The 23,632-nt window shown below is 55.9% G+C and overlaps 1 long non-coding RNA gene and 1 pseudogene across 1 annotated transcript; one reads left to right on the top strand and one right to left on the bottom strand.

Annotated features, from left to right (window-relative positions):
- The window catches only part of LOC132334706 (zinc finger protein 850-like), a 1,213,125-nt pseudogene that overhangs the window by 847,198 nt on the left and 342,295 nt on the right, over window positions 1-23,632 (bottom strand).
- On the top strand, window positions 5,237-6,200 carry LOC132334859 (uncharacterized). The gene is made up of 2 exons (XR_009488495.1): window positions 5,237-5,607; window positions 5,914-6,200. It is a non-coding gene; the product is annotated as an uncharacterized LOC132334859 (long non-coding RNA).

The following is a 23,632-nucleotide window of genomic DNA, read 5'->3' as shown; positions in this document are numbered from 1 at the left end:
TGCTCTGGCACAAGCCTTTGTGGCCTGGGCCCTGTGGCAGCAGGGGGGTGTTTCACACACTCGTCTTCCACGCAGGCCGTAAGAATGTGGAGCCTGCACGAAAGGCTTGTGGAGCTCCTGCAGGAAAAAGACAGCGACATGCTTAGGATGACCATGGTTCTCCTCAGCGGTTTGTTCCTGTGCAATGGCGCCCCGATAGCCAACTCCCTCGCCCTGCAGCTGGCTGAGGCGCTCCTGCCGCTCTTTGACAATGTAAGGCTCTGTGCCTCCAGCCACGGCCACCGGTTGCTTCCCACACACTTTGTGCCCTGTGCGTTTTCAGGCCTGTGCCCAGGTGGGTGTGAAGCAACCAATGCTGAGGTCGTTCTTCCTTCTATTCATACAGGATGATAGCCAGGTGCAGTTGTGCTCCATGTTCGTCTTCCAAGAGATGCTGCATCTTTTACCGGAAGGAGAAAGAAAGGCCCTGAAGTCTCACGTGCGCCAGAGCCTGCTCCCACTCTCCTTCCACTGCCACAACGAGAACCAGCGTGTGGCAGAGGTGAGGACTCAGCGGCTGCCGCTGGCCCCCTGGCAGGGGGCTGGGCTGCCTCCTGCTCTGGCGCCTGGCGGGCTGCAGCCTCCTCCTGGCCTTGCTACAGGGACCTGTGCAGGTCCTGTGCCCTGGGCTATGGTGCCATCTCCGGGTCTCTGCTGCTCTCCAGGCCTCCCGGGAAACACTGCATTGTTCAGCCACATTCCTGCACAGGAAGGATCTCACACACATGCTGCGGCTGGATCAGACCTGGAGGTTCGGCGAGGGCCTGGTAAGGATGGCCTGCAAGCCCCAGCCTCAGGCTGGAGAAGCCCCCTGGACCGCGCTGCTCAGTGCGTGCAGCTGGCAGCTGCGCCCCTGCCCAGCGCTGCAGCCAGGGCTGCCAGCCAGTGCCCCACACGCCGCTGCCTTCCCTGGGCCGTGGGGGCTCTGCTCCAGGCTCCTGCAGCCCCGAGCTGGGTGCCGATGGAGCCCAGCCCAGCTGGGCTGCAGGGCGGCTCCCGGGGCAGCAGCCGGCCCGCTGCCCCCCTCCAGAGCCCGGCGCCAGCGGCTGCAGGCCGCCGGACAGGGCTCTGCGGGCAGGGGAGGCCAGTGCTGGGCCGCACAGAGCGCCCGGCCAAGGGGCTGAGCCTGCACCAAGTCCACTCTCCTGGCGCCCTCCCCAGCTGGCAGAGGACAGGAGCCGAGCGGCTGAGCATGTGCGCCACGCCCTGCAGTACCTGGAGAGCCCACAGGAGTCCCTGCAACAGGCGGCCATCAGGTTCATCGGTGAGCCACCAGCCTGGGCTGCCCTTCCCCGCCCCGCCCCGCCCCAGCCCGCCACAGCTCGGCCCCAGCCCCGGCCGCTGCCCCGGCAGCGCCATCCGTGCGCGGCCCCGGGGAGCCCCGGCTGGCCTCGGGGCTGCTGCCGTCCTCTGTCAGCCGTGCCCTTGGGCGGCAGCGTGCGACACGGGCCCAGCCCGAGCCCTGCCGGGGCCAGGAGGGTGTGTGGCCCCAGGGCTGGCAGCGCCGCTGGCAGGGAGCTGTGCCGCTGGCGCTGTGACAGGCTCTGTGTTCTCAGGGATGGCCGGCCGGCACCTCAGAGGCCAAAAGCGAGAGCTGCGGCACATCTGTCAGGGTGAGTGAGGGCACAGGGCTGCCAGCCCCGGCTGCTGGAGGGAGCTGCAATCCTTGCCCCGCTGCCCAGGGCTCTGCTCCCCATGCAAAGCAGGGCTGGCGTGGCCGGAGCACATGCGCCGATTTCAGGCCCACGTGGGCCAATAGTGTCCGGCAGCTTCAGGCTGATCCCTTTTGCTCCCTGCTCTCTCCTGGCCATGGCCAGGGCCGGCTGGCATGGCCATGGCACGGGGATCTCCTCGGATCCCCGCAGATCTTTGACAGTGGCTCTGTTCCCCTCTCTTGCAGCCCTTGAAGACAAGGCAGAGGACATCAGCCCTTCCACCAGAAGCCTGGCTCTCGAAACAGCCTTTGTCCTCCGGGCTATGGAGAGAGCTCCGGGCTCCATCTTGCAGAAGCTGCAAGATCGGTTTCTCAGGGCACGCAAGAAACGGCCTTGTCTCTGGGGCCACAGCTGGCTGTGCTGCTGGGGCTCTGAGGAGCGCTGATTTGAGAGACTCTCTGTCTGCTAGGGCCATCTGAGCCAGGGGGGATTTTTCTTTTCTTTAGGATTGTTGTTTTCCTTCTTTTGAGTTGTTTGTTAGGTGATAAATATAGAATGTGTTCTAATACCCGGACTCCCAGGAGCTTTCTTTGGTGCCCAGCGTCCGCAGGGCACTGGGGAAGAGGGGAAAATGGGTCCTTGTGCCAAGCGAGCTTCCCAGGCGTGCAGTGGGAAAGGGGAAATGGCCAGAAGCCCCTTGGCCTTTGGTAGTTCTTCTGAAGCCTTTGTACTGGCAACAGAGAGGCTGGGCAGGGGCTGGAGCTGTGGGGATCCCTGCCAGACTGGTGCCTGGAGAGGGCCACAAGCCCTCCTGCCCAGCCAGGAAGGGCCATCTGTGTCCTCCTGCCCGTGTGTTGCTGGCTGCATTGCTGAGGGTTCTGAGGTGCCTCTTGATCCAGCTCCTCTGGAGCTCCCTCGGGGCTGCACCGCTGCCGGGCAGGTTGGCCGGGCTGGGGGAGACCCTGAGGGGACCCTGAGGGGTGGTGGGAGGCCATGAAGGGATGAGGTGCTACACAGGCCCTGATGGGACAAGGCAGTGGGAACGCGCAAGGGCCCTGTGGGAGAGAGTGGGGGGCAGGAGGCTCCAAGGGGACAGAAGTGGGTAGGAACACAGGCTGGTGGGAAGCCCTGAGGAATTGGGTGTCAGAGGCCATAAGCAGCCCCCAGGCTGCTGCCTTGTCCTTGACAGCCGGCTGCTCTGGCGCTTCCCCAGAGAGGCTCCCACGCCTGGGGCAGAAGCCCTGGAGGCCGGGCCTCAGCAGGAGTGTGGGGACACCCCCGAGGTGCCCAAGCTGAGCTGGCTAAGGACAAGGAGGGCAAGGGGGCCCTGCTGGGGCACGGTCACTGGGTGCTGCCGGGGCAGTGGGCAGAGCAGGGCTGGCGGCCAGCCCGGGCCCCCGCGGCTGCCCAGGCCACGGTGCTGAGGATGAGGCCCTGCTGACACAGAGCTCTGGGCCTGCAGAGCTTCTGCCTCCGTGGCGAGGGCGGCGATGTCTCCTCGAGCAGGGCTGCTGAGTCGCTGCTTCCAAAGCAGCTCTGGACACCACAGAAACAGCACCAGAGCATGCACAGGAACAGCAGCACCCCGAACGCTGGCACCTGCTCAAGGAGGCGTCTGCACCAGCAGCCATTCAAAAGGGGGTGATACTGTGGGCACTGTTGCATGGGATTTATCAAAAGGCTTCAGCACACTTGGCCGCAATGGCTTTCTCTTGGCTTGCCAGCCTCACCGCAGGACATGGCTGCTTCCAGCACTTGCCTTGGCTGTTCCTTTAGGGGGCTGGCACCATCATCAGAGAAACAGAACAGCTTCTCTTCCCAGAGTTATCCACCGGCAGGCATCCCCAGGCAGCAGCACTGGTGCCATTGTAACAGGCGGCACAAGCCCTGCGCTGCAGCTGCCCTCCCTCTACTCCGTGCAGGCACCTTAAAAACACGTGCACGAGCTTCCAACCTAAGTCGTGGACTGGCTTGGAACAAAGGAAGCAGCAGCAGCAGGTGCTGAAGAAAGGCAGGCACTTGTGGCCAGCAATCAGGGTTGGAGGGAAGCACTTTGGTATGTGCTGAGGACATGGCTCGCTTCACAAGCTCAGGCTTTGCTGCTAGAAGATCCTGCTTTGCTCTTGCTGGAGCCCATTCCCTACCAATGCATGGGCTTCCATTGTTCCTGGATTAAGTCTGGTGAATCTATGGGCAACAAGTCTGTCCCGTGTGCATCTGACAGCAGAAAAGAGCAGGACATGGCTGCTTCCAGCACTTGTCTTGGCTACACCTTCAGGGGGCTGGCACCATCATCAGAGACACAGAACAGCTTCTCCTCCCAGAGTTATCCCTATCCTCTGCACTTCCCCAGGTGTCTGCCTTGATGTTCACCAGGGACTTCCCTGTTTGTCGCCGTCCACGGCCGTGCTCAGCAGGCAGCCAGTTGTGTTTGCACGTCAGCTGCCACAGGAAGACACACAGCAAGTGGACAGTTGAATAGCAGAGGAGGGGCCCATTTTTTTTCTTTCAGAGCGCAAGAAAGACAGAAAAGCACAAGGAAACATGACAGTGTTTTGGTGGAGTCTCTTTGTCCTGTGAAATTCTGTAGCTGTTGGTGTTTCTGTGCTATTGCTAATCCCTTCCTTGAAAAAATCATTCCAGGAAGGAGCAACATCATCTGGCACATACCAAATGCTGCCACCAGGTGCTCCAGGTTCTCCTCCCTAGAGCCCCTGTAGGATGGAGAACAGCCCTCAGTGCAGGTCGGCTTTGGCTGCCCTCTGGCAGAGAAGCCCTCTGGAGGCACAGGTCTCTGGGGCAGGAGATGGGCACCAGTGCTGCGCCAGGGCTCGGGGAGACTCTGCTTGGGCGGGGACTCTGCCACACGGGCTGATGTCAGTGCTCCGCGGGCCCCAGGGCTCAGAGCAGCATTGGTGCCCTGGCCCACACGTTCCTCGTCTCTGTCACAGGGGCACACTTAGCACCAGTGTCAGAGTCCTGCTCAGACTGTGTCTTTGCCTTTCGAAGTCACTTTGCATTGGCATGTGGGCCCTGATATGTAATACGTTGTGTCCAAAATTTCTGTGGGACCCCTGTGGAACCAAACCCCCACCCCTCTGTTCAGCTATCAGGGGTGCAGATATGGGTGCTGTCAGGAAAAGTATTATTTTAAATACATATTATAATATTGGCTTTTTGTAAATATTTAAATGGGTTCTTTATTAGAGTAACTTTGCTATAAAAATTTAGGCTTTTTTTTTGTTGTTAACTAAGCCTAGACATAGTAGTGAAATTGCTGATATAGTATGTCTGTGTTAAACTGCCTGCTTAGTTGGGATAACATTCAATGAACATATGATGGAGCCCCTGCTGCTGACATGCCATTTATCAGCACCCACTGTCTGTAGAAAACATGGACCAAAGCCCAAACAGGAGGTGATAACAAGGGCGGACTCAAACCACAGCCACGAAAGGCACATGCTCTGAAAAGGTGGACCTGAGGAGCAGCCATGCAAAACAATTCTTGGAACATGTAAACTAGTTTGGGGAAAACTTAAATATGCATAATTGTTTATGACTATGCAGTAGGCTGATGCAATAGAAAGGGTATGTAAAGGACATCTCTGAAATAGCAGCTGTGCTCTTGGCTGAATGCCAAGCACCCACTGCAAAAACTTTGCTTTATTCTCTTTGTCTCTTATTGTCCTTTATTCAATTTTTAAACTTTTACAGGAGAGTGAACCTCGTTTTTCACAATGGGGATAAAATGGGGCATGGGGTTCTCAAATGCCTCAAGAAAGCACCAAAACAACCCAAGCACCACATTCCCCTCATGCCTGGGCTGGCAGCCCAGCAGCTCAAGTAGAAGAGTCTTCCAGGAGCTCAGGGGAGCAGCAGCTCTCGTGCTGAGGCACAGCCTGTGGAGAAAGGGGTGAGTGGCCCAAATGTGTGCTTTGGAAAACAGAGCTGCGTTTCTAAATGCTGTCAGAACTCTCTCTAATAGACCTGTGGTGGCTGAGGGATGTACGTGGGAAGGGTTTGCCAGCCTTGAGCTGGACTTGCTGATCATCTGAGCTCTGTTCTGTCTGGGAGCCTGTTCCTTTCCCCTTGCCCAAGGGCAGAGTGTTGGTGAGGGCTGGAGTTGGAGGCTGTGTCTGCCCCGAGAGCTGGAACCGTGGGGCTGCAGGTGCTCCTGCCAGCGTGGGCTTGTCTGAGCCGGGCCTTGTGCCTCTTTCAGGTGTCCCTGCTGCTGTCACAGCTGGCCCAGGACCGACAGGACCACCTGGAGAGCTGTGCAGGGAGCAGGCAGGAGACACGAGGTGCAGAAGGGACCTCCTTGCTTCCTGAACATCTCAGAGAGGAGCCAGGCTGCAGCTGGATGCAGTCTTAGACTTAGTCAATAGTTTATGTTTAAAGGATAGTATAGGTGTAGATAGATAGTACTGAGCCTTTATACAACTGTGTTCCATAGGATGAAAGATATATTTATAGAAAAATAAAGAGTTTATTATGATCACCATGAAACTAATGGATCTATATCAGGGTTATTTACTACCCAGTACAGAGACCTATAACTTCCAGTACAGTGCATTACATCTGAAGCAACATTGAAGCAATTCCAGTAAAGCCAGCAAAACCAAATCTTAATTAAAGATTGATGCTACTCACCCACACCAATGACCACAGGCAAACGTTTCTCTCAGCCTCAAGGTGTGACCTTGAGAAGTATCCTCACTCCAGGGAGGAATCTGCAGAAGGGAGCCATGTGCCATGAACCACTTTGGTGGGGGCAAGAGAAACCTGCCATGTGTGGAGCTTTTTCACTTGTCCTTAGCAAACTGTAGCCTGTTTTTTTCTCAGAGTCACAGAATCTCAGGCTGGGGGAGGCTGGAGGCACCTCTGGAGGTCACCTTGCCCAGCCCCTGCTCCATCAGGGCCACCCAGAGCCAGCTGCCCAAGGTGTGTCCAGGTAGCTTTTGAGTCTCACCAGGGATGGAGACTCCCCCACCTCCTTGGGCACCTGCACCAGTGCTCAGCCACCCTCCCAGTGCAGAAATGTCTCCTGAGCTCAGAGGGCCCCTCCTGTGTGTCACTTTGTGCCCGAGGCCTCTTGGACTGTCCCTAGCCTCGTCCCCTCTGCAGCCTCCCCCCAGGTATTTATCCCCATGGATGAGATGCCCTGAGCCTGCTCTGCTCCAAGCTGGGCAGTCCCAGCTCTCTCAGCCTCTCCTCATGGCACAGACGCTCCAGTCCCTCCATCACCTTCATGGCCCTGTGCTGGACTCTGTCCAGTCTGTCCCTGTGTCCTGTACTTGGCAGCCCAGCTCTGGGCCCAACACTCCAGGGCTGGCCTCTCTGGTGTGGAGCAGAGGGAAAGGATCCCTTCTCTCTGCCAGCTGTGACACAGCTCCCAGTGCAGCCCAGGATGCTGTTCTGCATTGCTGCAGGAGCACATTGGGCATCCTGGTGTCCAGCAGAACACTGCCAAACTTCACTTTTCCAACTGGGTGGCCCCCAGCAGATACCAGTGCCTGTGGTTGTTCCTTCCCAAGGACAGGACTCAGCTCTTGTCATTGAACTGTCACCCTTGTTGAACTGTTCCTCTGGATGGCAGCACTTCTCTCTGGCAGATCAGCCACTTCTCCTGGTTTGTGGGAGGGCACGCCCTGGCCCCATCACCCAGTTTACTAACAAAGGTGTCAGAAAGGACTGGACTCAGCATTGTCCTCTGGGGTCCACTGTGGGGACCCTGGGGGCATCCCCTAGCTTAGGGAGATACAAGAAGCTTCCCTCAAAAAGCTGTTAGGACCTTTTGGGCTCTTTCCCCTGTTCCTATGTCTGTTCCTATGTCCCTGAGCCACTCCCTCCCTATTCCCTGACTGGCCCTCATTTTTGTACTGCCTGGAGACCAGGTTCACCCCCAGCCCCTTGGGAGGGACAAACCTCGGGTGTCCCCGAGTGTGCCTGGGGACTGGGAACATCTCATGCACGGCTGAATTAAACATCTGTGGATACCATGCAAAGGCTCTTTTTGCTTCCTTACCCTGGACTTTACTAGCAGCTATTCAGGCTGCAACAGTCCACCGCTAGACTTTGTGCCACTGCTTACCAGGGTTCCAAGAAGGTTCCAAGATTCTGTGCAAGATGTTTTTGCTTGTATGTACTTATTCAGAAAGAATTGGCAGGATTTACAACAGGGATTTCTGCTCCATATCTTATGTGGGAAAAAATGGAATGATCCACGCTTCCTCTCACTGGCGGTGGGTAAAGTGGTCCTGTTGTTAGTGGCAGTGGATGTCACCTGCACAGGAGCTGTGCCAGACTGGTGTGACATACTGTGGGAAGGAGCACTCTGAGGGAGGTAAAAGCTGGGCTGTAGAGTTCATTCAAAGACTATTCATCAAACCATCGAAGCCCCTGTTTTGTGAAGATCAGGAACAATTCCTAGGCAAGGGCTGAAGCTGCGTATCTTTGAGTTCCTTTATCTCCTAGGTCAATTTCTCCATTAATGATAGCAGATTGTCCTGCCTTAAAAGACAGATGTCTTCCAAGAAAGCTGGGAATCTTCCTGGGATGGAGAAATAGCCCCCTCCCTCCAAATCATTACAACTCAAAATTACAGGGCTTCCAGGCAAAGATATAGGAAAAGAAATATGAGTTATTTTCTAGAATATATAGGTAGAGGTGAACAAGAGAGAAAAGCCACCAGCACCCCCAAAGCAATGCCAGACCCTTCCCCCCCGCTGGGCAGTTCTGCCTTTGCTGTAGTTATGACCACAACCGGCAGAGGGCGCTGTGAGCTGCCGGCAGGGCAGAGCGGCTGCAGTGACTCTGTCCTGGCTCCGGGGGGCGCTGTTGGCCCAGGGGGCCCCAGGGCCCTCGGCTGCGAGCCCTGAGCCACCCCAGGGGTAACGGCGGCCTCAGGGACAGAGGGAAGCCGGGGCTCTGCTTTCCCCAGGTTCTCACCTGTCTGTGGCAGTATCCTGGCCATGGCAGCTCTGCTGTGGTTCCAGTCAAACAGCACCTGGGGCTCCCTCTCTCCAGAGAGAGAGAGAATAGGTGGGGTGGTCCCGTTTCCCCTCCAGCACCCACACAGATGGTGAGGATCTTCCTGGCAATGGCAAGTGTGGAAAAGTCCCCGTCAGCCAGCAGCTGCTGCAAGCAATGGGCTCACCTTTGGCTGGCAAGGAGAATTCTGAAGCAGTGCCGGGTTGAGCACCAAAAACTGCCCAAACTGCCCTGCTCCTAGCATGGCCAGCTGGTTCTTCCCTCAGCAAGCCAGTGCCCAACCCTGCCCTCCCTCCCTGGAAGCTTCCAGTGGAAGGGGAGAGTCATTGGCCAGTTCTTTTGCATCTCAATTGCCCCACAGGCAATTCATTCCCCACAGGCATCAACTGCCCTCCCCTCACCACACTGCCCTTTTCAGGTAAAAAAGGAGAGAAAATTCACCAAAAAAACAACCCCAAACACACAACATTTTCCACCCTGAATTTTTCCCATACCATCATGTTACATCAAACTTTGACTTTTAAACTATATGCATACATGTATTATCCTAATTATATACATTCATACATACCTGCAGATGTGGATACAGGCACAGTGTTTTGGGCAATTCACCCCAAAAACAAGATTCCCTGGAGATATCCATTGTGTTTATCCATCTTTCTGCATAACCCATCAAGTGCAACCTGGTCCCTGAGCAAAGACAACCCCACAGGTGGGTTTGTCTTTGATTGAGGCAGAATTAATCCAAACAGGCTTTCCTAGCACAACTCCCATAAGCACCACCAGAACCTTGTCTCCACCTGCTGTGCACAGGGGTTTGGATTGGGCATGGCCAGCTTGGTTGGTGGAATCTCTGCTATTAACTAACCATGTAGCCTTTGCTAAATGCAGCTCCCACTGCTTGAGGGTCCCATCCCTCCACTGCCTTCAATGTTTTTTTTAAGTGTTCATTGCCCTGCTGAACTTTCCTGGCCGCTGGTGCATGGTCGGGAATGTGATGTACCCACTCAATGCCAGCTTCTCTAGCCCAGGTGTTGATAGGGCTGTCCTTGAGATGAGTCCCTTTGTTGGACTCAATTCTCTCTCTCAAAACTCAATTCTCAATGCCTCCAAAGGACCTGCTTTTCCAGGCCCAGCATGGTGCTCTGGGCAGTGCCATGAGGCACAGGGTAGGTCTCCAACCACCCAGGGGTGGCTTTTACCACTGGGAGCACGTAGCACTCGCCTTGGCGGGTTTGAGGCAGTGATGTAGTCAATGTGCCAGGCCTCCCCATACTTCTGTTTGAACCACGGCCCCCCATACCACAGGGGCTTCACCCGCTTAGTTTGCTTGATGGCAGCTCACGTCTCACAATCATGGATAACCTGGGAGATGCTGACCATGGTTACATCCACCCCTGGGTCTCATGCCCACCTATAGGTAGCAGCTCTGCCCTGCTGGCCTGAGGCATCATGGGCCCACTGAGCTGTGAACAACTGTCCCTTGTGTTGCCAGTCCAAACCTATCTGTAACACTTTGATTTTGCAGCCTGATCCACCTGTTCATTCTTTCAGTGCTCCTCATTAGCCCAACTCTTGGGCACGTGGGCACCCACACGACAGACTTTCACAGGTAGCTTCTCTACCCGGTGGCAATGTCTTGCCATTCGTCTGCAGCCCAGATCGCTTTTCCCCTATGCTGCCAATTGGCCTTTTTCCACCTTTCCAGCCAGGAAAGGCCTCGACAGAGCATTGTATAACATACATGAGTCAGTGTAAAGAGAGTTCTGGCCACTTCTCTCCCTCAGCAATGTTCAGGGCCAACTGGACAGCTTTGAGTTCAGCAAGTTGGCTCGATCCGCCCTCTCCTTCAGTAGCTTCTGCAGCCTGTCCCGTGGGGCTCCATTCAGCTGCTTTGCACGTTCAGTTCGTCCTTACAATGTGACAGGAACTGTCAGTGAAAGGAGCATAGTGTGTTTCTCCTTGTGGCAGCTGGTTGTAAGGTGGAGTTTCCTCAGCACACGACACCTGTTCCTGTCCCTCTTCTTCCGGTAGATCAAAATTTTCACCTTCAGGCCAATTCATAATTATCTCCAAGATCCCAGAGCAGCTTGCCTTTCCAATAGTGGCGTGCTGTGCGATGAGAGCAATCCATTTGCACCTGCACTATGCCTTGCTGTACCTGGACAGCCCACAGGAGTCCCTGTGACAGGTGGCCATAAGGTTCATGTGTGAGCCACGAGCCTGGGCTTCCCCTGCACTGCCCAGCCCACCTTGCCCTGCCCCGCCCTGCCCCACCCAACCTCTCCCTGCAGCGCCCAACTCCACCCTGGCCTGCCACACCCAGCCCTGCTCCTTCCTTGCCTACCCCACCTTGTCCCACCCCATCCCAGCCCTGCACATCCACACTTTACCCAGCCCCTCCCAGCCACACCCAACCGCGCCCAGCCACGCCCTGCTCTGCACAGGTCTGCCCACAGCGCCCTGCCATGCTGAACTGGGCCCCACCCTGCCAAACCCCGCCCCACCCTGCCCCATCCCAGGCCTTCCCTGCCACGCCCCACTCCACCTCACACTTCTCTGCCCTGCCAAACCCTGCCCCACCCTGCCCTGCCCTGTTCAGCTCCGCCCTGCACTGCCCAAAGCTGCCTCACCCAGCCCCACCCCACCACGCCCAACCCTGCCCCACCCTGCCCCACCCAACCCTGCTTCTCCTCACCCTGACACAGCTCGGCCCCAGCCCCAGCCCCAGCCCCGGCCCCAGCAGCGCCATCCCTGCCCGGCCCCGTGGAGCCCCGGCTGCCCTCGGTGCTGCTGCCGCCCTCTGGCAGCCGTGCCCTGGGGCGGCAGCGTGCGGCCAGGGCCCGGGCTGAGCCCTGCCGGGCCAGCAGGGCGTGTAGCCCCAGGGCTGGCAGGGAGCTGTCCTGCTGGGGCTGTGACAGGCTCTGTGTTCTCAGGGATGGCTGACCGGCACCTCAGCGTGTTGGGAAGGATGAAAGTTTGACAAGAAAGTCTCACAGATATGTATGCTTAGCAAAAAGATTTTTAAATGTGGAGTCTGATGAAGGAATAGAGTTGGAAGCAAGTTTTGATATAGAAGAAAAGAATTGCTGAACCAGTCTTACTGGATAACCAAGGAGGCAAAGGGGATGTTAGTTAGAAGGGGTTTTTATGAGTTAGAACAAAGGATAAAACAACCTCAAACAAGATGTTTTACCAAGGAGAAAGATAGCACAGACAAACAAGTCAGCAAAGTTGCAAGTAGAAAAAAGGTCTCTGAATTTTCCACTGCAAGAAAACTGAAAAAAAACTTCTAGCTTAAACTCTAACTTTTAGTGATTGGAGAATAGTAACATGAATATGGTAATTATAGGAGTTATGACATGCTATAGGAAATAGTTAAGGTATAGATTGGTTCTACTGTATTAAGATGCTCAGCAAAGAAAAGTATATAATGCACTGTAACCAAAGCCAAAGGGTCTCCAGGCCTGCCTGCAGCTGGAGCTGACAGCTGTAGGCACAGCTCTGTCACCCACGACCCTGGACGGCTGTAACATCTTGGATGGAATAAACTGCATTTTGGAGAGCCCCTGGAGTCCCACATCTCTCATTCAGGCTCTTACACCTGGTGCCAGCCCCACCCAGATCTGGTGTTTGCTGGCACCACAAGTGCTCAGATCCAGCAGTCTCCCACTGGCAGCATAGCCCAAATCCAGCAGTTTGGTGGCACAGAAAGCCAAAACCCAGCAACTTCCTGCTCCTGGGTCTGGCACCTCCCACATCTTCTGTTTGCCGTGCCAGCGCCCAGATTTGGAAATTTCCCAGTGCCAGCAGAGCCCAAATCCAGAAGATTTCTGTCACTGGCAAGGACACGACCCAGATCTGGTGTTTGCTGGCAGTGCCAGAGCCCAGAACTAAAAACTTCCTGGTGCTGGCACAGCTGAAGTCAAGTGATTTGCTGGCATAGAAATCCAAAATTCGGAAATTTGAGGCTCTGGCTCCAGCACCATCCAGATCTGATGTTGGCAGGGACTCCCAGTGCCCAGATTTAGAAATTTCCTGGTGCCTTCACAGGCCAGGTCTAGCAATTTGATTTTTAGCTAGCTTAGGCAGAAAAGTTCTTTTAGACTGTGACTTCCCTTTTTTCTTGGAACTCTTTAAACCTGCTCTGGAGGGAAGTCTTTTCCTGAACTACTAGGGGGGAGAGGCCACTTGAACTTGCTTTCTAGATGGACCACTTTTGAAGGTTTCCTCCCAAAATTTACCTTAAACCAGCACAAACAGTCATAATGAAAACTTCACCAGTGCCACAACTCCCCAGCCCACCAGGAAAAGAAAGGACATATAAAGTTCTCCAAACATTTGTCCTGCTTTGCTGCAAAAGTCCTGCTAAACACACAGTGCAGTGTGGAAAGCCAAGAGAAGCTGCAGCTGGTGGCAAATCTTGTGACAGAAGCTCAACTCTGTTCTCCAGGAAAGGTTCTTGAGAAGAGCAGACAGGAGAAGATTCCTGGAAAACTGAAACAGCTTTCCAGAAGTGAAATGAAAAGGAAAGAAACAATCCAAGATGTCTTCCTCTTATTTATTTCTATGCTCCCCTTTTCCATGTTGCTCTACTTCTCCATCCCATTAATGCCAGATGCACCTCACCTCTAAGATCGGTGACTTAGTTTTAGACACTCTAAAATACCATGAGCCACACACAGTTTTCCTTGCCCTGTTTTTACTGGAAAGCAACACTGGAGATGGAAGTGCAGTGCTGGGGTCAGGTAAGAATCCTACACCAAGGGAAGGTGCCCCGACAGTGTTTGACCCTCAGCAAGGACAATGCCCAGCAGCAAGCGAGGGGATTGCTCTGCCAGCCTGCAGGAGTCAGGGCTCTGCATCTGGGCTCAACCCTGCAAAGTTCCCGTGTTCGGACAGACGAAGGGGCTGTCCCCGGGGCGCGCGGGGCTCGGCAGTGGGGCTCGTGGGGCTCGTGGGGAACGGACACGGGGACGAACGGCCCCGGGGCTTCAGTTGCAGCGGCGGCAGCGGCGGCAGCAGCGGCGGTAGCATAAAAACAGAGAAGCCTCAACACTCTTTTTCTCTTTTTCTTTCTCTTTTTCTTTCTCTCCCTTTCCCGCTCTCGAGCACTTTTCTCTCGGGGCCCGTTTCCCGGCGTTCCTCTCCTCTCCCCGCCTCCCTCTCTCCCCTTGCCGGGCCCGGCCTTGCCCCCGGCCCGCCCCCGGCCCAGGGCGGGGCTGCCCCGTCCCCGTCCCCGTCCCCGGGCCCGTCCCCGGGCGTCCCGCCGCAGTCTCGCCTCCGCCCGGCTCTGGCCGTACTGGCGGTGGCGCTGCTGGGCGGGCATCAGTGCCTGGGGCTCGGGCGGCATTGCCGCCCTTTGTCTCCGCCTGGCCCGAGCCCGGCCCCGGACCCGACGCCGACCCCGGCCCCGGCCCCGGCCCCGGCTCCTCCCGGGGGCCGCGGAGGACCCACGCGGCGCGGCCGCTCCCGCCGCCTTCGCTGCGGCTTCCCCGGCCCGAGCTCCGCCGCTCGGCAGCGCGGCCGCCGGCCCCGAGCCTCCCGTGTGGCCGTTCCCAAGAGCGAACGCCCGGGGATGGCCGGCCCGGGGCGGGTGAGGGGCGCTCGGGGGCCGTAGCTGGCCCCGGGCCGAGCGCTGACAGCCGCGTCCCGCCCGCAGGGAAGGCGCAGGAGGCCCTGCAGGAGCGGTACCGGCTGGGTTCGCTGCTGGGGCGCGGCGGCTTCGGCAGCGTCTTCGCGGCCACGCGGCTCTCGGACGGCGCCCCGGTGAGCGGCGGGGCCGGCGGCGGGCGCAGGAGGAGGGGGCGGAGGAGGAGGAGGAGGATGGGGCTGTGCCTGGACAGGGCGGGCGGCGAGCTCAGCCCGCTCTTCCCCTTGGCTTGCAGGTGGCCATCAAAAGGGTGCCACGGAACCGCGTCCGGCACTGGGGCGAGCTGGTGAGTGAGCGGGGCCAGCGGCAGAAGCCGGGGCTGCCGGGCGGGGATGAGCCGAGGTCCGGCAGGGTGGAAGCCGCCAGGACGGCTCGAGGCGGAGCGGGCGTGGGGCCAGGGCAGGGCGCAGAGCATCCCGGGCTGGGTGAGGGCTTCCCCAGGCCTGGCACGGCATCGGCCCCCACTGAGGGCATCGTGCTCCTCCCGCAGCCCGACGGCACCAGCGCAACGCTGGAGATCGTGCTGCTGGACAAGGTGTCCACCGGCTTCCCCGGTGTGGTGCAGCTGCTGGAGTGGCTCGAGCTCCCCAACAAAATTGTGATGGTGCTGGAGCGGCCAGAGCGGTGTCAGGACCTGCGGGATTTCATTCGGGCACGGCGGTTCCTGTCCGAGGAGGTGGCGCGGGAGCTGTTCCACCAGGTGCTGGAGGCCGTGCGGCACTGCACCAGCTGCGGGGTCCTGCACCGCGACATCAAACCAGAGAACATCCTGGTTGACCTGGCCACCGGGCAGGCCAAACTGATTGACTTTGGCTGTGGCACCTACCTGCAAGACACAGCCTACACGCACTTTGCAGGTGAGCCTCCACAGGGGTGTGCTCCCGGTGCTGGCATCTCATGGCCCAGCACCTCCCAGGCCAAGCTGGCTGTGGCAGAGGGGATTCTCCCTTTTGCTGCCAGTCAGGGGACGGAGTGTTCAGCTGAGTTGCTTTAGAGCAGGCTGGGTGGGGAGCCATCTTCCAGCCCTGCTGGCAGCCTTTGCCAGCCACTCTGCCCAGGATGGGGGCTGGGCTGGAGCAGCCAGCCTGACAAAAACCCCCGTGGGTGGGGGTAGCAGAGAGGGGTGGCTGGAACCTGTGCCCCAGCCAGTTTGGTGGGCAGGCGAGAGGAAGGGCTTGGACTGCTCCACTCGCCCTGTTTGCCTTGGCTTCATAATATTTTCGGGGCAATGCAAGCAGGGAGGATAAGGGAATGTTTTTTCCCCAGCACGGAGGGGGTTTTCCCTTTGCATGTCATGGTCAGGCCTAGCCATGGCTGCCCTCTTCCAACACCAGTGGCTTCTTTTGCAACCCTGAGTTTGTGCACAAGTCCCAGGTGCTGGCGAGAGGGCAGTGGTCACCCTGTGTGCCACTGATGCAGCCCCTGCACGCCCAGGGATGTTGGGGCCAGGCTGTGGGAGCAGCAGCATCCCCCTGCTGAACTCCATCTGTATTCCATAGGAACACCGTCATACAGCCCCCCGGAATGGAACCACTATGGCTGGTACCACGGCGGGGCAGCAACGATCTGGTCCTTGGGCATCCTGCTGCACCAGATGGTCTGCGGGGAGCACCCTTTCAGGAGGGGCTGGAACATCTGCTGGGGCCAGCTCTCGCTGCCACAAGGGCTCTCTCAAGGTGGATCCTCTTCTCTGGGCACGGGGGGAATACCAGTGCTGGGAGCCAGCAGCGGGCTCGTGAGCATCCCGCTCTGGCAGCTGCTGAGGAGGTGGCACATGTCCTGCTCTCCTCCAGAACAGGGAATTGATGGGAAAGTTGAGGCCCAGCTCTGAGCGCATCCAGAATGGCCTGGGCATGGGAATAGTGGGGCAAAGCAGACAGGAGCCTTCTCCAGCTGAGCGGCAGTTTCTGCTTTCTCTCCCCAGCGTGCAAAGATCTGATCAGGTGGTGTTTATCCGTGCACTTCTTGGACAGACCCATATTAGAAGATCTGTTCTGTGATCCTTGGGTTCAGGATATTCCTCTGCCATAGAAGAAGGGAGAGAGCCCCAGGCATACTTTGATCCCGGGCCCTGGTAAGTTCCAGCTCCACACACACCTTGGCAATCAGAAGCAAAGGAACCCAGACCTTTTTGTGCTGCCTGTGTCACTGCCCAGGGGTCATGGGATGGGAACACGCAGCCCTTGTGCTTGAGCTGAGCTGCTCTGCCCAGCACTGGTGGCCGCCATCCAAGCTGGTTTTGCTTGTCCTGGTTCCCTGACAGCTGGGGCCCTGGGCAGAGCCCTGAGAGCCTGGTCTCACCGCAGGGAAGGAGAAGGAGCCCCTGGAGAAGCTGTACCAGGTGGGGATGTTGCTGCTGCTGCTGCTGGAGACAGTGAGGATGACAAAGATGACAAGCTCTTCCTCAACCTGGCCACCGGTGGTTGAAGGTGATGGACTTTGATTCTGGCACCTTCTTCAAAGCCAAAGTCCACAGGGAATTTGCAGATGAGTCCAGAGCTGGGGAAATGCTTCCAGATTTGGGCATTGCCCAGCCTGGCAGGGAAGCAAAGGTTCCCCCTTTGCTGGGGCAGATGCAGCTCATTCTTCAGTCGGCTGCCCAGCTGCTTTTTGGCAGGGCTGGGGGGATGGGCTGGGGTGGGTACAAAATGGGAGTGGGCTCCTGGCCCTGCCAACAGCCCCCAGCACCCACCGTGGCTTGGGCTGGGGCTGGGGCAGCCAGCCCGACACAAACCAACCCCATGGTGGGAGCAGAGGTGGGACTCCAGAAGCTGTGCCCAGCTGCTTTGCTGTGCAGGCAAGGAAGGGCTTGGGCTGCTGCACTGCCCTTGTTTGCTTTGGGATCCCCGTGATTTTGGGGGGCAGTGCAGGGGGGAAGAGAGAAAGTTTGGGCTTCCCTCACCCATGGCTGGGTTTTTCCCTAGCGTGTAGGGGTTGGGCCTTCCTCAAGGCCCTGACAGAGATAAGAGTTTTTCCCTTTTTTCTTGTTTTCCCTTTTTGTCTCCAATCTCGTTTCAATAATGTGTTGTTTGTTTTTCCAGAGCAAGCATTCTGGGTGGTCCAACGTGGATGGGGAAGTGCTTGGGAGCAGCTGTGGCGTGGATGGGCCGTGCCCTTGGAGAAGGCTGAGGACATGGTTTGGGAGCAGCTTTTCTTCCAGCCGTGGATGGCGTGAGGTGGGTCCCTGTCTGCTTGGCAGGGTGGGATCAGAGCTTTTGGGAGATGGCAGCGAGCACAGGAGCATCCTGCTCTGGGCAGCTGCTGAGGGCTGGATGTGCCATGGCTGGCTGCAGGCTGGGCATGTGTCCTGCCCTCCTGCTCTGCTCCCAAAGGCAGCAGGGATGGGCAGCTCTGGGCACAGCTCTGGGCACAGCCAGCATGGCCTGGGCACCGCAGGCCTTGGCACAAGGGGACAGGAGCCCTCAGCTGACGGGCAGTTTCTGCTTTTTCTCCTTGCAGCCGGGCTCTGCGGGTGCTGAGGCTGCTCTGGGCTCTGCCAGGGCTCTGCTGGGCTCAGCCCTGGGCCCAGCTGGGCTGGCTCTGCCCTCACATTGCTCTGACAGCTTTGCATCAGACGGGCCCGTTCTGAGGACAGCGCCTGAGCTTTCTGCTTTGGCAGGTGAGTGAGACTCTCCTGCAGGCCCAGAGATTGCAGCTGGGGACACACATCCAATTGGCAAGGGCCCAGACTCTCCACAGTCCCATCTAAACGCCTGGGTCTCCACAGGGTGTTTTGTCTGTCCCATTCTTCCTTCTTATTGCCTGGAATTGTGCAATTGCACTTTCTTCCTCCTCTAGCAGTGCCATGAGTGGGCCAAGGCTGGCGAGTGGGCCGTGTTCCTGAGGCAGTGCAGGCTGGAGCTGATGGATGGAGAATTGCCCTTCTGCACTTCCCAACCAGAGCAAAAAGCCGTAAGTGGGACTTGGTGTCTCTAAGAAATCCCTGACAGTTTCAAAGGGAATCTGCAGTTCATTACCAGGTTGAGGAGGAAGGTCATCTTCTAAAGGATTTGGGGATTGACAGAGTTTCCATTCCCAGTCCTGCTTGGAGCTGGAAGGGCACAAAGAACTTTTTGGGGTTTTTTTTTGTTTTAACCATAATTTCAAATAACCATGTTGGAAACAAAGCCCACAGTTTTAAAAAAGGCTGCTGAGGTCAGTAAGATGGATCCATGCCATCAGCCCATTTACAGTGTAAATAACTGAGCTCTCTTTTTAAAAAGATAATTTACCTCTTAATGCAAAGAATGTAACTTGGCATTTATGTGTTGTTTTTTTCACTAATATTCTGTTATGTTTTTTCACTAACACTTGGATTTTATTCTTATCTTTTAGAATTTATCAAGTTTTTTTTTCTTTTTCTTTTTTTTCTCTTTAAATAGAAAACATGCCCTACAAAAGGAATGTCCTTTGCTCCTGGTTCCTGTGTGGAGCAGCTCCCTTCCTGCTGGCTGAGCTGCTCAGGCAGAGCCTGGCAGCTCCTGGCCCTGCAGGGCTGAGGCTTTTCCCCGTTGCTGGGCACAGACTGATGGAGCAGCACTGCTGAACACGGGCACACCCAGAGGGACCAGCAGCAGCTGCCTTTGGCCACCTGAGGCTCTAAGGGCCAAACTCTGAGCAGACAAGGCTGGAAGAGACTGGCAGGCTCCCTGCTGGCTGTGCTGCCCCACTTGTGCCTGGCCCAGCTTTGCTTGGGGCGGAGGGAGAACAAGGGGCAGCTCCCTGCCAGCCCCAGCCCAGGGACCCCTCCAGCCCCGGGGCTTCGGGCACTGTCAGCACCTGCAGCTCCAGCCAGGGCTTCTGCTGGCCCTGACAGCAACAGCCAAAGTGGGGCTGATCCCGAGGGAGCAGCAGCAGGGCCTGGATCTGATCCCTGACTCTGGTCCAGGGCTGCACAAATGACCCCACAGCAGCAGCAGCAGCAGCAGCAGCAGCAGCAGCAGCAGCAGATGGAGCTGACTTTCAGCACAGCCCCTGCCCCTCTTCCCTCCCGTGTGCAGCGGTGTCACAGCAGCCTGAGGCACCTGGGAGCCCCCAGTGCCAGCAGGGACTTGAGATGGCAGCCCTGGGCTCCTGGAGGTTGTGCAGGGAACGGAGCTGGGGACTCCCTGTCCATGGGGAGCTTCCAGATGGAAAAGGCTGCTGTGCCCAGGCAGCTCCAAGGGCACAGAAAGGAGGGTCTGGAGCACTGGATCTGTGCCAGTCCCACAGTCCTGGGCAGCAGCCAGCGAGCCCTGAGGGAACAGAGGGCACAGCAAGAGGGACAGAACCAAGCAAGGTCAGAGACTGGAGAGAGCCAGACCCAGGAGCAGGAACAGCTGCTCCATTGCACTCTTGGAGAAAGCTCTTGGCTGGTTCAGAGCGCTGAAAGGCGTGAAGGGCAGAGAGGAGGCCACAGCAAACAATGCTCCTGTTTCCACAGCCTCCCCTCTCCGTGTCCCAGAAGGAATTGGATGGACTGTGTTCGTCTCTCCGAGTCGTCTCGTTCAGCATGAGCAGCTCAGCACCAGGAGCTGAAGGAGCTGAAGCCTCAGGCCACAGGAGCTGGGCAAGAGGGAACTTTCTGAGCAAAGTCATGCTGCTAAAATAGACCCAGCTGAATGCAGTGGATATAATCATGGAATCCCAGAATCCTTTCAGTTGGAAAAGACCTCTGAGCTCACCAGTGCAGTCGGTCACCCAGCAGTGCCAAGCCCAGCACTAAACCACGTCCCTGAAGTGCCAAGGCCTGGACAGCAGCCCTGAGTGAGGCCTGGACAGCAGGCCCTGAGCCAAAGGTGCCTCTGGATGAACCTTCCACCCAAAGGTTATCTTTGTATCTGCTCCCTAATGAAATGTGCATGGTCATTAGCACTGTGATAGATGTAGGCACTCCTCAGTGAAACATGCATTGACCTTTCTGTGTTTAGAAGCCAAACAAGGCCATGAAATCTGACATCTGGCCTTGTTTGGGGCTGAAGGATCAAAGTCACCTCCCCTGGTTCCTCCTGGGGCCCTGGCCAGGCTTTGGGAGGGAGCCAAGAGGAGCATGAAACCAGATGTTCCCCCACTAGAAGTGCTGTCAGTTTGTTCATCCAGCACTGTCAGAGCTGGGCCCTCTCCCAGCGGGGTTGGAGCCTCACCTGTGGCTGGAGGCACCTGCAGGAATTCCCAGTGCCCAGGAGTGGCTCTGCAGCCCTGGGCTGTGACAGCTTCCCCCAGCTGCTGTGTGGATCTGGGGGATGGCAAAGGCTGAGGGGAAATGCTGCTGGATCTTTGTTAATCACTGCAGGCAATCTTTGGTGGGGATGATTGGGTGCATTGCTGAGCTGCTCCTTTGGTGATTCTTTGCTGCTTTGAGCTGCAGGAAATGACACTGATTCCTTCAGCTGGAGTCTGTGTCCTTGGTGCTGACCCTGCCCACTGGTAAAACAGAACTGGCACAGTCTGGCCAGATGACAACAAAATGTCACTTGTTCAGTGTAAATGTGAGGAATCAGTCCCATCAGAAATTCCCAGATGGGAAGCCCTTCCTGGAGTTCCCTGGCTCTGGAGTGGGCTGAGGTGGGAGCACCGTGTGAGCAGTGGGGCAGTTGGTGAAAAGAAGCTGCACCCCTGGATGTCTTCAAATGCATCCAAAAATTGCAAATGGAAAAGGAAAAGAACTTGGGGGTTTGGGCAGACAAAGATGGATTTGTTAAGAGTACATTGCAAACAGCACCTTCAGAAGGAACAATTATTGCTGGAATGCTCCCACATGGAGCAAGAGAAGGTTTTAATTTTGAGCTCAGATGCATTTGCGCAAGTGAAATATTATTATAATATATAACTATATACGTATTTATAGTGTAATAAGACCTTAATATATATATTTATATTTGTATATATGTCAATATCTATCTATATCTATATTTCTATAACAATATCTACATATAAAATAATAATAATGTAAAATAGTACTGGCAATACTAGTTTGCGCGCTTTGGCTGCTCAGGGATGTAACACTAAATACCCTACGGAACAGGATTGGCCAGGACCCTAATGTCAGTGGTCAACTTTGTGAGATTGTATTCAATGAAAAAAGGAGGAAGGGATGAAATTGGCTATTTTTACAGGGCTTGCTGATACTGTGATGCAGAGTGCTTTGTCTGTTCCTGTGAAAAATACAGTGGTTAAGCCTGCAGGGTTTTTCATGTACCAGACTATCCACAAGCTGCAGGACTGGTTGAACGGGTGAAGGGGTTGTGAAAAGAGCAGTTGAAAGAATGAGGAGATGGGAACCTGTGCCCATGGAGAACTCATCTCCCAGATGTGCTCCATGCCCTTAACAATGGCCCACTGGGGAAATGGAAACCCCCTGGCTGTGCAGGGCTGCACCCAATTTGCAAATACAGCCATGGGCAGTGAGACTTGGACTGCCTGGGAAATTGTTCTGGCTGGGATGGCCCCTGGCAGGGCCAGCCCAGAGGCTGCAGGGCTGGGCCTTCATGCACTGGAATTAATTGGGATAAACTCAAAGCAAATGAGAGCTATCAATACTGAAACAGGAATTGAGATTCCTCCAGGACACGTTGCTTTGGTCACTGCTCGCTTGGAGCTTGGCCTTGCAAAGTGTTCATGTCATGGCAGGAGGAATTGATGCAGAATATCAAGGAGAAATTGCAGTCATTCTGTTAAACAATAGTGAACAAGTTTGGATTATTCAACCCCATGACAGGGTAGCACAATTATTGAAATGGCAATTTTAAGAAAGGTTGTGAAAAAAGGAGCTCCACCTCTAATCACCACCATTTGTGGAGATAAAGGGTTTGGATCCAGCAGCCCTAATAATGGAGCCAGAGTGTGGGTGTGGAGGCCAAATGGCCCTCCCGAGGCAGATGAAGGAACAGCTCCTAGGAAAGACAACTCAGAGTCCTGAAACCTGGGCAGGAGCAATGGGAATGTGTCCCTGCAGCCAAGTGTTCTGTGTGAGACCCAGTAGATCTGACAGGATATTGTTTTACACATCCTGCCAGAGCAAATCTCCCTGTTTGCCCCAAGGGCCCCTTTGGAAAATGCTCTGATCCACGGGGCTCCATGTGCAGGCTGCTGTGACCCTGAGGGACTTCCAGAGGAATTCCATCCAGGAGCCTGGGTGCCCCTCAGGGACTGGGACCCGGCCCCTTCCAGCCAGAGGGGAAAGGGCCCCCCCAGGCCTTGTTAGGCACAGACAACATGGAAAAGCTGAACAGCAAAGGGCCTCGGGGCATTATTCTGGAATTAAAAAGGCACCAGCTCCATGAACAACAGAATTATTGTTCCCAACTCGAATGAGACTGAGAAAAAAGAATGAAGAACTGTGTCACTAAAGTGCTACTGATGTCTGTAAGTTGTACCTTGATGGTCAACCAGAATCTTTGTCTGCACAAACACCTCTAGTGTTTCACCAAGGGGTGAGTGATCAAAATGTAATGATTAGTTATGAAAATGTGAAGATCAGGGTAGCCAAAGCAGTGCATGTCACCAATTGCTGGGGATGTTCTCAGCTGGAGTTGGGAGGGATGGGGTTCCCTTGGAGGGCCCACCCTGTGGGGTGGCCAGAACTCTGTCCCTGGGCTCTGACTGTCACTGTCAGTGAAGGGACAGTGAAAGAAAACACAGGAATACAAGGATCACTTGGACAGGATTCCCTGAGATTTCCCTTCAGGAGAAACCCAACCCTGTTCTAGTTCTAGAGGCCCCAGTGTGAGAGGATTTCTGTGCTTTTCCATCCCTGCCAGTGTCAGTAGAACTCGGGGTGCTGGAGCTGCTCGGTGTCAGTGTCACACCACTCTTGGCTGCAGGGCCACCATTTCGGGTCCTTCAGCAACAACCACAAGGAAGAGTTGGGGCCCAGAGAACATTTTTCCCCCCAAGGAGTGCCCTGGATTTCAGCAAGCAAAAGATTCTGGTTCATCCTGTGCCCCATGTGTGCTGCCCTGTCCTGTGGAGTTTCCATGAATAAGCTGAATGGATTATTAGCAGAAGTAGCAACTGATCCTGTTGAAATGTCCAATAGCAACTAATTGAAGCAGAAAAGGAGATGCCTTTATGCCTGATATGGAAATCTAAACTGTGTTATTGAAAGAATTGTTATGAGGGTTGTAGTTCATTGTAGGTCTGAGGGCCGATCAAAGTACCAAGGCCTGAAGAGGCCCTGAGGCAAAGTTCACCTCTAGATGAACCTTCCAACCAAATGTTAGATTTGTATCCACTCCTGAAGGAAGCATTATTAGCAACATGATCAGTGTGTGTGTTCCTTGATAAAACGTGGATTTATCTTTCTGTATTTAGAAAC

This window comes from Haemorhous mexicanus, chromosome 16 (genome assembly GCF_027477595.1).
Source record: "Haemorhous mexicanus isolate bHaeMex1 chromosome 16, bHaeMex1.pri, whole genome shotgun sequence".
Classification (NCBI taxonomy): Eukaryota; Metazoa; Chordata; class Aves; order Passeriformes; family Fringillidae; genus Haemorhous; species Haemorhous mexicanus.
The sequence above is the reverse complement of the archived record's forward strand: the minus strand, read 5'-3'. Positions and strand labels throughout refer to the sequence as shown.